At 44.0% G+C, this 12,882-nt stretch overlaps 1 long non-coding RNA gene across 1 annotated transcript in view; it reads right to left on the reverse strand.

Moving 5' to 3' along the window:
* Positions 1–890: 890 nt before the first annotated feature.
* LOC138261718 (uncharacterized) overlaps positions 891–12,882 on the reverse strand; it is a 65,995-nt gene continuing 54,003 nt past the window's right edge. Inside the window, exon 2 of the long non-coding RNA XR_011199140.1 lies at positions 891–3,608. This is a non-coding gene — a long non-coding RNA (uncharacterized lncRNA). The remainder of the gene's footprint in view (positions 3,609–12,882) is intronic.

The following is a 12,882-nucleotide window of genomic DNA, read 5'->3' on the forward strand; positions in this document are numbered from 1 at the left end:
ATTCATTCTTACATACATGTACCCATCCATTAATGCACTTATTGTCCCACTTTCATATTTTTCCACTCAAATTTTCATACACCACTCACCCAAACTTGTTAAGCTATGAGGAACATATCTAGTCATCCTGTCATTCATGCACTCACTCGCCTATTTATCCATCCATGCCGTCACTCATCCATTCATTACTCCACACGCTCAGTCAGTCAGCCCTTCTTTCATCCTTGCATTCCCTGCACAGTCATTCACCCATTTATTTACCCATGCCTTAACTCACTCACCCATTCATCCATAAATGTACCTATACATTCACCAAACCATTGACCATTCTCAAATTCAGACGCTCAACTACTCACAATGCCACGCACACAAACTAATCAGGCATTGAAAAAAGGCGTTCCCACATAATATTGTTTTTTTCATACTGGCCGACAATAATAACGCTGGAATATCGACTACTGCTATACCATTGAGTTAAGTATATATAGGTATGCAAAGTTTTACTATTCTTAATTCCACATCTACTTACCTTGATGACACGGTCTAGGTAAGTGGGCATGGAATTAAGAATAATATGTTTATATTTGACAACACATGATTATCTTCATATTCTGGTAGTCAATGTTCTGGAGTCGATATTGTTGTAGGTCGATATTTTGTACCTCAGTGTTCTGACATATAACTGTGAAGACGCACTTTCAGATCTAAAAAAGGAGAGCTATTGACTTTGTTAACATACATACACAAACCAGTGCCATAGCCCATTAAAATTCACACAATCTGCTTTGTACTATATACACGTGGGACATACACAGAAACAACATATCAGATTTGCGATAATAATATAGTTATTCACAGTATATCCTGAAGAAAAGACATTGAGCGAGAAATTGTGTCAATGATTTTTTAATTTGCAAACGCTAGCGAAGCTAAAGCTTTTCTACATTAGGTCATGTTTACTGCAAAATCGAGTTGGAATAAGTAGACTTATTATGTATCAAGTTAATTCACATGGAGAAACCTTCAGGTCTAAAACACTCCCACCACGGACACACAAACCTTTACGGAGAAGTTATCAGTTGGTGCTAACAAGAGGTGTTACTATAACCCAACATTTAGAGAACTCACTGATCGACCTCTGGCTGATGTAAGGCTGAAGCAACCCACCAACTACAACCCATAGCCTTCTGATCCGTCACTGCTGCAGGGGATGAGCCAATGTTGAAAGGAGTTTTGTATTATTTATTATTGACAGTCCCTCCCGTGGTGGATCGAGCTGTGTCTTCTTGTTTAGAGCCAACTGAGGCAGGGCTGGGTGGAGTTGTGGATTACACAGTGGAGACAGCTGAGACAGGGCTGGATGAAGATGTGTGTTATATGTTGGACACAGCCAGAGTATTGCTGGATGAAACAGTGTTTTTAATCAACAAGATTATCTATCCGGGGAGAGTGGGGTTGTATATATTTTTTTTATTTACACAGCCAAGCAAGAACTAGATGTATGTGGGTAGTCTGCGAGAGGCAGCCAAGCCATGGCAGTGTGCGATGTGTTTTAATTTAGAGAACGCTGCATGGGGCTCCCTGTGTCATGACAGAGACCACCCCCTGCTGGGTACACCGTGTAGATTCAGTAGCCCCAGTACTGGGGCCTGCGTGCAGTGTTTGCATGCCCGGTAGAGCCTGACGCGATCTCTGTACAGTGGGTTCACCGTGTAGATTCAGTAGCCCCAGTGCTGGGGCCTGCGTGCAGTGTTTGCATGCCCGGTAGAGCCTGACGCGATCCAGTGCTGGGGCCTGTGTGCAGTGTTTGCATGCCCGGTAGAGCCTGACGCGATCTCTGTACAGTGGGTTCACCGTGTAGATTCAGTAGCTCCAGTGCTGGGGCCTGTGTGCAGTGTTTGCATGCCTGGAAGAGCCTGAAGCGATCTCTGTACAGCGAGCTAGAGACAGTTCAGTCACTGCTGACAGAATTTCACATCCCATGATAACAATTTTAAAACAGCCCGTCAGCCTGTTAGAGTCTGTGTAGTCCATGTTAGAAATAGTCGGGGAAATGCAGGCTGCTGCTGGGATTTATCAGTCCAGATTCTATGTTGGAGACAGCCGGAACCTGCTGGTTGGAGCTGTGCACTCTGCGCTGCAGACAGCTCACCAATGTTGAAAGGATATGTTTGTGTTTGTTAAAACATCTAGGGCTGGTTTGTGGTACATTTCACACCTTCTTTTCAATAATATTGGTATGTTTGTGATCAGTGACAGTTCCAAAAGGGCCGTTTTCTATTTCTATTCTATTCCCAGTGCACAGGCGCTCATCCTCCTTAAATGGACTCAGTCTTGGAAATGTGCTAGAAACCAGAAGCTTTCCTACTTTTTGCAGATGTTGCCTGAGCATGGCTCGGAATACCAACAAACATGCATAGTCATATGCTGTCTGTGCTACACGCGTGACCAACCTGTTGAACATCCGCACAAATTCCACTGCCTATGCTGGGACAGTACCCCCACCAGTGTTGTCTCTCGGCTCCTTTTCTTCACATGGACTGTTAACCCCCTTGGAACTGATTTCACAAACGTGACGATATCCCATGCGCCTGGTGTGAAGTGCATGATATTTTAAGGAGCTTATAATAAGGCGACCAGGATATACGTCACGTTTGTTTCGAGTAGTACTCCACCAAACTCAGGATCAACCCCTGTTATTTTTTGTGGTCTACTTGTGCGGCTGTTAACTTGTGCTGTCTGAGCCGGTGACATATGGCTGGCGTCTGGTCCCAGAGCTCTCTCTGAACCAAAACTATTCATTTTAGTGAAGTGTGAATTGTCACATTTTTTGATTGAGGTGAACAGTGCAAACCCCTTACAATATGTTTATTTTTATAATCGCAACCTCTGCAAAGCACGCTTTCTTTCCCTAGAGGCCAGAAAATTGGACCGGCCGATGTATTCCTAGTTACACGTGCGATATTCCCTATCACAATTCACACCCATGATGCACTGAAAGTGAACTGGGAGAAGATCGTCACAGTGCACCACAATCTGGTGTCTAGTTTTCTCCTGATTATTCGTATAGTGTCCACTTGGCTTGCGTTCAATACTGTAGAGGGTAAACGCGTCTTGGCTCAGGCAGTCTTTCTCTTGGCGACCTTGGGTTCCGCACACTTTGTTCACTTCTCTCTCAGTGGCCAGTATAAAGGTCTGGGTCAGCCGACCTTCGATGGGGATGCACCTCCCTTTCATGTCATCATTCCATGTACTTGGCACTCTCCCGATCACATGCCTGTTCAAAAAACGCTCATGAGGGGAGTTCCACAGTTCACAACAACATTCGATTTGTTTTAGTTTTTGGTTTATAATGTGAGGAACACCATTATTTGGACCATACATAAGACTGTTAGCAAATAGCAAGCACTTCCTTTCTACAGTAAGTTTTGTCACCTTATCACTTCCCCTGATTGGTTCTGACCTCCAGCCTCCTCTTTCTACAAACAGGTCATTGTGGCTTCTTGAAAAATAGTAGGTTCCACATTGCGTGTTGGTATAGGCGATGGTGACGAAGGTGAGCAGCAGAAACAGGACCAGGATGCTCATCCTCTTCATTCTTCAGTCACCTGCAGAGGAGACATGTCAGATTGTGAATATTCATGCTATCCATACCCAGGAATGGGAAATAAGAGCTTGGGAAAGGAAAAAGGTTTGTAAGAGGGAAATGGTGGAGAGCTGGGGGTTTCAATGTTATGCCCTCACTAGAAACAGATTTAGGGCGTAACGTCAGACTAGTAGGGACTCCATATAATCACTTGGAGGAGGCACAAGCCTTGCCTGGATCTCCCAGAGATTTAACATAGCGCAGAGGCCATTGAGCTAGCGCACAGTTCAAGTGCGCGTAGCCAAAGAGTCATTTGAATTCATGAGTAAACTTGAGATACCGGCCTTGAAAATACTGTAATAGGTTGTAATAACAGGCTCTAAGAAGAAAACAAATGCACTCAGCCTTGAAATAAGTCAAAACTAAATTAGTTTCTCATTCTTAAAATAAGTCAAGAGTAACTTAGGTTCTCATCCTTGAAATAAGACAAGAGTAACTTAAGTTCTCATCTTAACTGACGCTTACTACAGAGCATCACTGGATAAAATTAGAGTGTTAACTAATAATTAGCGTGAACTTAGTTCTTTAGCATAGAAAGGGAAGATTTTTACTTCAGCAGATGTATGAAATCTGCAAAAAAAGTGTGGAAATTCACTTCCCGAGCATGCTGTTCCCTTGTCCTTTTTCTAGATACTAAAGCAGTAGGGTTTCTGTTGTGCAGGGAGAAAACTAGTTGCACGTCAGGGCCATCGCTTTTTTGTTGCTCTAAAATAAACTCCCGTTTCCGGAGTGTGCCTTAGAAAAACAGAAAAGTTTGATGAGATGAGTAAAAAAATAAATAAATGATTCACCGCTCCCTCAGCAAACCGCTCCTCCTATAGTGCTCTACCAGCAGATCCACTGTTAGGCAGGTGGGAATTTGACAAGATGGAGGTCAGCCCTTCATTAGCAGAGTGGAGCCCAGGGCATCTGCTTACATGGGGCCATCTGCTGAAGTCTGAATGACCTCCGAAATCGTAAACCGTCTCAACGACAGGTATTACCTTTTCCTATGGTTTAGTACTAATTTCAGAAAAGTTGTTAAAACAGCACACTGAGTTGAACTACGGAGATTGAACCTGTGACCCCTGTGACCACTCATTGATCACCTCAGCAGGCCCATTAGTCCACTGAGCCATCCCCTCTCCAGCTTTACCCCAAAGAAGTAAATCTACAAAACTAATCTTGGTTTCAAGGCGGCGGAAGTACGAATTGTGAAATAGACAAGGTGGCAAGAGTGAGAGAGACAGATAAAGAAGTTTAGATGACAGACAAACAACTAGAAACATATGGAAACAGATAGGTCGACAGACTGACAGCGTGAGAGGAGGGTTGAGCACACCCTTTCCGTATTAAAGGCTGAGTCAGGACAGCATGTTAATACATTTGTGGACGGTTATTAAAATAACATTTGTTTCATTCTTGAAAATCAGATATATAACCTGTAGTCTTTTAAAGCTTCTAAAATTAAAGTGTACACTTCATTATCAAACACATGTGGCACAGGTAGCACTGTGTCTTAATATGGTGACGTTTCTTGTTTGAATTTTGTTGATTTCAGAGTGGAGTAGATCTATACACACCAACCGCAATGCCATGTATATAGGGTCAGAATATTTTCAGATATCACATTAATCCTCCCATTCTTCAAAGTAATTCCGCTCTCTCAATTATTGTAAGATAAGTAATCTCTGTATGTCTTTATGTACTCCTATGTGCACAACACAATGTTTTCAGCCAAATAAAGTATACAGCGATATTTATATTGGCCAAGTATTGCATAGTGCCTCTTGTACACTGGATTATACATACAACCTTTGAACTGCCTCTACTATCAGCAGTGGATGCAGAAATCCAGAGCACCACTGTTAGAAACCAACCTGTTAGACCTCACAGCCTTAGGGTGGTCACCCTCAACTTTTTGCCTGCCTCCCTCCTTTTGGACACTGTTTTTGCTGGTTGTAGGACTCTGCGCATTTAACAACTGCTAACCAGTGCTAAAGTGCTTATGCTCTCGCCCTTAAAACATGCTGACATTGGCTCATACCCAATTGACTTATTTAATTTACTTATAAGTCCCTAGTAAAGTGCACTACTTGTGCCCAGGGCCTGTAGAATAAATGCTACTAGTGGGCTTGCAGCACTGATTGTGCCACCCACATAAGTAGCCCCTTAACCGTGTCTCAGGCCTGCCATTGCAAGGCCTGTGTGTGCGGTTTCACTCTCAATTCGACTTGGCATTTAAAAGTACTTGCCAAGCCTTAAACTCCCCTTTTTCTACATATAAGTCACTTCTAAGGTAGGCCCTAGGTAACCCATAGGGCAGGGTGCTATGTAGATAAAAGGCTGGACATATACCTGTGTAGTTTATATGTCCTGGTGGTGTAAAAATACTAAATTAGTTTTCACTGCTGTGAGGCCTGCTTCTTTCATAGGCTAACATTAGGGCCACCCTCATATACTGTTTGAGTGGTTAATTCTGATCTGAAAGGAGTAACAGAGTCATATTTAGTATGGCCAGAATGGTAATACAAAATCCTGCTGACTGGTGAAGTTGGATTTAATATTACAATTTTAGAAATGTCACTTTTAGAAAGTGAGCATTTCTCTGCACTTAAATCCTTCTGTGCCTTAGAGTCCACATCTGGCTAGGTTAGTTGACAGCTCCATTGCACATTTCACCCAGACAACCCCAAACACAGGATGCTCAGTCACTCCTGCACACATTTGCATACTGAATGGGTCTTCCTGGGCTGGGAGGGTGGAGGGCCTGGCACCTACATTTGCAAGGACAGTGATCTGCCCTCACACAATGGGCTGCCAAACCCCCTACTGGGACCTTGGCAGACAGGATGGAACTGAAAGGGGACCTTGTGCACTTCTAAGCCACTCTTTGAAGTCTCCCCTACTTCAAAGGCACATTTGGGTATTTAAACCGGGTCTCTGACCCTACCAATTCAGACACTTGTGGACAGATACCTACTGGGAAAGAAACTCTGAACCAGAACCTGCAACCTGCCCACCTCACCTGACTGCTTTGCTGAAAAGGACTGCTGCCTTGCTGTTGCCCTGCTGCCTTGCTGCCCCCTGGCTCTGCTGAGAAGTGCTCTCCAAGGGCTTTGATTGAGCTTGCCTCCTGTGTTCTGAAGTCTCAGGGCCAAAAAGACTTCATCTCTGCAAAGAACTCCTTGTGCGGCGAAAAAACAACGCACAGCCTGCCAGAATGAACGAACAGCCTGCATCATGGTGAGCAAATCACTGCACGCCGAACTGGAACGATGCAGCCCCACTTCCCGAGTGGAGATTGACGCAGTGCCAGCGTTGCAACGGAACTTCGACGCATGGCCCACTGGATCGACGCATAGTCGAGCCGGAACGGCGCAGCCTGACTTCCTGCGAGAAGAATCGACGCAGCACCTGCCGTGCGATAGAAATTTCCCTGCATCACCCACCGGATCAACGCAGCTCCTGTGACTTCGTCCTGCACGCCCAGGATTTCTCCATATCGTCCCCGGGTCATCCAAATACCCCACAACCCAAAGAGGATCCAAGTCTGTGCACCAGAAATCGATGCAAAGCCCTTGTTGCGTGGAAAAATGTAAACGCATCGTCTGTGTGCGCCTGGAGAAACCGATGCACACCTCCCCATTTTTCACGCATCTCCTCCTCTGCGGTCCTGTTTGGATAATTCCGATGCAAACCAGGTACTTTGTGCTTACAAAGGACACCTATTGCTTCTTAAGAACTAAGGACTCTATTTATCATTACCAAAGTGATATTTCAACTTGTACTTATCAAATATTGATTGTTTTGACCTTATTTTAATCAGATAAATATTCTATATTTTTTCTATATTTTTCTAAACCCGTGTGGTGTATTTTTGTGGTGTTTATACTGTGTTATTGTATGATTCATTGCACAAATACTTTACACATTGCCTTCTAAGTTAAGCCTGACTGCTCTGTGCCAAGCTACCCAAGGGTTGAGCAAGGGTTAATGTTGCGTTTGCTTGTGCCCAGACAAGGACTGTGGTTGCTGCTTGTGCAGGGATCACTCCTCCATCAACCAATAACCTAATTGCTTACTGTGATCTTTCCTCTTTCATTATACTCAGAACTGTACCAAAGCTACCATGCCTAAACCGGCAAGATAGGTACTTTTTACTGAAGCGGTGACTAGGAAATCCTCCAAGGCAACATCTGACTCAGGAACACTGGCAACAAATTCACCATTAGAGGCCATACTAAAAGAACTTACTACATTATGACTCTCCATATCCATAGTAGAAAATAACACCATGAAGACCTCAGCAGATATCCCGTCTATCTGCTCTGACATTGTCTCCTACAATGAGCACATAAAGAAAATGGAAGAAAGTTTACAAGTCAAACAAAGGATAATGGCCTCCAAAGACTGAGGACCACTGGTTTCTACAGAAAAGGGTTATCAAACTGATAGAGAATATGTGAGAAGAACATTTCTGCTTCTCCGGCATTCCAGAAAAGTTGGAAGGCACTGACATCATTAGTTTTCTGACGAAATTCATACCTGAGCTCATTAAATTGACATTTGTCCATCCCTGGAAATACAAAGAGCTCACAGGGTCTGATCACAGAGACCAGAGTCTGCAGGGAGCCCACGACAGACCATCACCTGCTTCTTATACCACCAACAAGTGAGGAAAACCATTCATGAAGTGAAGTGGCTTGCCCCTTTGGGCATGAAGATATGCAGATTATCATCATCCAAAATTTTTCAAAGATGATCGTCCAATGTAGGAAAAGATTCCGGACTCTCAGGCCAAGACTTTAAAAAACTGGGTATCCACTATGGCCTTTAGGACCCTTCGACTATGCTAATTACATGCCATATAAAAACCTCAGAATATGATGATCCTGTTCAACCAGAAGGCCTATTCCACACCCTCAAAGAAGACATGGCTGCTTCTCAAAACTGAGGCCAACACAGGACACGCCTGAAAGAGACTCAGCCAGAGGAGGAACAAGAACATTTCAACAAACTGAAAGTGACCGTTTAGACTCATTGAAACAGCAGTGCCTATGGGTCCCAAATATAAACACACGATTAAGCAATCAGCACCATGACACAAATCCGGATCACCACTGAAATCACCTCAATTACTGGATGCAGCATCCCATTCCAGGAAAGAAGCTGCTAATGCATTAATTAGACCTTTTGTTTCTTTTGCTCCCTATTCTACACTCTCCCGTTACATATTTATAGTAAACACAGATGGCTTGAATCAGGGTTCTGGCACAAGGCATGGCCACCTTTGTAGGCGTTGATATTCTGGGCCACCTAACCATAGGTACAAATGATGTTGCATATGATTGTCACAATCCTGCACTAGGGTCCCACTCATTATACAATAGGTCAGAAGACACTAGGCACTCTTGTGGGATTAGAAACCTAAATACCATGGAATGTTTATTATGTATAGCTTTGGGAGAGACTCCGAGATCTACAACATGTCACCAAGAACGATGGTCACGATTTTAACATACATGACCATCCCATATTATTGCAGTGACAACTTTACTTTTGTTGGGAGATGCAAGTGGCGTCCCTGGGAGATAAGCTACAACCCGACTAAAGCGCCAGGTCTAGATATACAGTCGCCACATAGACTAGATCACTAATAGGATCATTCTGTTACCGTTCCTTCATCCACCCAAATCACCAGCTGCATCTTTCCATCGCTTTGAACTGGGTGATGCACACTATAAACAGCCTCAATATAATTTCCCTGAATGTCTATGGGCTGACAAATTACATTAAAAGAAAGAAGGTACTTGCACATCCCCCATACACTGCATCCCGACGTAGCGTTTATGCAAGAGACACATCTATTTGATGAGGCTAGTCTAAAACTGTGCAGGGACTGGTAGGCAGCTAATATCATGCAAAAAGGCGAGACCTCAAGGAATCCACGCAGTCTTCTGTGAATAAACATTTTAAAAAAATGCCATCTCATATGCAACGGCCTGCCTCTTAAAGTGCTAACAACATGGCAAGACCTGAAAGCTCACTATATTTTGCTTAAAGTGACAATTCAGAACAAACTTCATCACTGGATTCTACTATATGTGGTTGCTTGAACTCAGAGGGATACTTTTAGGGATATAACTAGGATCTTGCTCCAGTACTCATGCACAAAAATCTTACTCAGGGGTGAATAGAACTTACCTCCTGACCTGTATTTGCACAAATCTCAACACCCATTAACATAGAGCCTGACAGACAAAGGATTACTCCAGGATCTCCAAATTGACTTCTCCCTTCATGATCCGTGGAGACTCTTCCTATCCAAGATAGGGAATATACACTCATCTTCTGCGTACAGGGGACATGTTCTTGTATTGATTGTATTGAATATATCCTGATCATGGCCCCACTCCTTGGCAGAATCATGGACGCCATGAAACCAAACGGAGTGTCTGAACATGAAACAATAAAGGTAGATTTAGGACTAATAAATCTCCCAGTGGGACAGTGACGGCTCAACATATTCTACTACTGAATGTCTAATGCTAAACGAAAAACTCACTCTCATGCTACGTACATACTCAGATAATCAGATAAGAATGAATGCTCAGTCACTTCCACCAAGACAGCTTGGGCAACAGGAAAGGCAAGTGTCTGAAGGGAAGTAATGAAAGACGCACCCCTCAATGAATGTGAAACACAAATAAACAAAGCCCAACTGGAAACCCACGGGACTTCCCTCACCCCAATTTACAAAAATATGCATGCCACTGCAGACTTACACAACCTTCTACAGGCAAAATATGCTTTGAACCAATCGTTCACTTCTCAATCTGAAATACCTCAGTTCAGTCTTAAACATCGCCACTTCGAAAAATGGGGAAAAGGCAGAGATGCTTTTAGTTATGCAGTTCAGGAAAGAAGGGTCCCAAAATTTCAGCTCTGCCATATGTGACGCAAGAGCCATCATAGCTAGAGACCCGCTATATCTACAAGGAATACAATTGTGGACTCTACACAGGAGAGTGTCAGAATTCTAGACTCTATCATTTTCATTGCCAAAACTTACATCTGAACACACGGACTCCACTAATCAAGAAATCACTGAAGACGAGATAACGCACGTAATAGATGAACTCCCATACACCAAGGAGCCACAGATACCAGTCAGAAGACTGTCTGTCTACCAAACCTATATTAATACCATTGACATACAAACTGTTTGAGGAACTTAAGGACGGCAAACCTCCTCTAAGGGAAATTAATAGGACCAAGATCACATTGTTATTGAAACAATAAACATTGATATGAAAATTCTGGTGAGAGTGTCCTTCCAGGCTAAAATGGGTTGTATCGAAATCTGTTCAAAGAGATCAGATGGGCTTCATGCACCTCCGCATCTCACTTGAGATCACTCAGCCTCATGTTGTGGCAAGTAAAATATTATTCTGATAAAAAGGTGCCACTGTCATTGGATGCAGATAAGTTGTTCAATAGGGTGCAGTGGTCTTATCTATTTTATGCTCTACCAGGCTTCAGCACGGGGGAAAAGTACCTGATCGAAGTCTGATGTCTGTACATGAACCCTTCAGTGGTAGTTGTTTTATAGTGTCACCCACCCTCTACCATACATTGTTACTGCAATACAACCTGAAGGCTGGGCTCGGCCCAAGGGTATAAATACATGTGGAAGTGACTGCTCGAGGTACTTATCACAGGTCCCAATGTACAGTGTCTCTGTATTTTATCACAGCTGCAGCAGAGATGTTTCAGAAGCCAGGCCTACCTGTTTGTAGCCCCCACAAGGGCGCTTCATCTGGTGATAAGAAGTGATTCCTTTTGCATGCTTGCTGGTGCGATGACTGTAGGAGGCCGGCTTGGTTTGTAGTGGGTACCAAAGGTACTTTACACGTTATACCAGGTCCAGTTATCCCTTATTAGTGAAGTGTAGGCAGTGTCGAGAAGCCAGACTGCTAGAGGTAGCTGTAGGCAGAGCAGCCAAGGCTGAACTAGGAGACATGCAAAGCTCTTGCAATACCACTGTAGTCACAAAGTACTCACACACAACAAAGACAATACTCAGTATTACCAAAAATAAAGGTACTTTATTTTAGTGACACAAGGCCAAAAATATCTTAGAGGCTATACTCTCTTAGGAGGTAAGTATTAAACACAAAAAATACACTAGTAACCAAAATCAGGTAAGTAAACAGTCATAAAATAGTGCAAACAGTGAAAATCACTATAGGCTATTATTGGCCTACGGGCAATACAAATCCATATACTAAAATAGTGGCATGCGAATGTCAGTTTCCCACCTAGGAAAGAGTAGTGTGTAGAGGGGCGCTGGGAGTGTAAGAAAACACCAAAGGTAAGTAAAGTACCCCACCCCAGAGCCCAGGAAGACAGGCGTAAAGTACAGCAAGTTTCTTCAGAACACACTATGGGTCGTTATAAAGGATTATGCAAAAAACAAGCAAGAGTGCAAGACACTAATGATGGATTCCTGAACCTGAAGACCCGTGGAGAGAAGAGACCAAGTCCAAAAACAGCTGAAGAGTCCAGGAGTAACAGGAGGCCCTGCTGACTCGGATGAAGGTTCAAAAGTGGATTCTCCGGTTAGAAGAAAAAGTCAGAAATAAACCAAAGAAGACGCTGTGGGTTCCTGCTTGGTGCAAGAGATGTCCCACTTCAAGTAGAAGAAGCAGGCTGGTTTTTGTTGTTGGATTCCGCCAACAAGCATTGGCTCATGCAAAAGACGCGTTTGGTGAGAAAAGGCGCTACCTGGACCTAGCAGAGAGCCCTCAGAAGAGCAGGCAGCACCAACAGGAGTCGCAGGACATGTGGACAAAGGAGTCGCAAATGGCATTCATCGCAGCACTACACAAAGGGATGCCATGCTGCCGGAGAACAACTCAGGGAGCTGAGTATTGCAGGATAGAGTGCTGGGGACCTGGGCTATTCTGTGCACAAAGTGTACAGAAGCTCTAGGAGCTCCACAACATGCGGTGCACAGGGGTACTGTCTGGCTCGGGGAGGCAAGCTCTTACCTCCACCAAATTTGGACAGGTGGACCTTTGGACAGTCAGGGTCACTTTGGTCCACCACCTGTGCTCCAGCATCCATGCTCGCCATCAGGAGAGGGGACCCAGAGTACCAGTCGTTGCTGCAGAGAGGTGCCTGCTGAAGCAGGGAAGTGGCTCCGTCACTCCACGGGAGATTCCTTTGGTCCTCTGGTGCAGAATGAAGAC

The sequence above is a fragment of the Pleurodeles waltl genome, chromosome 10 (genome assembly GCF_031143425.1).
Source record: "Pleurodeles waltl isolate 20211129_DDA chromosome 10, aPleWal1.hap1.20221129, whole genome shotgun sequence".
Lineage (NCBI taxonomy): Eukaryota > Metazoa > Chordata > Amphibia > Caudata > Salamandridae > Pleurodeles > Pleurodeles waltl.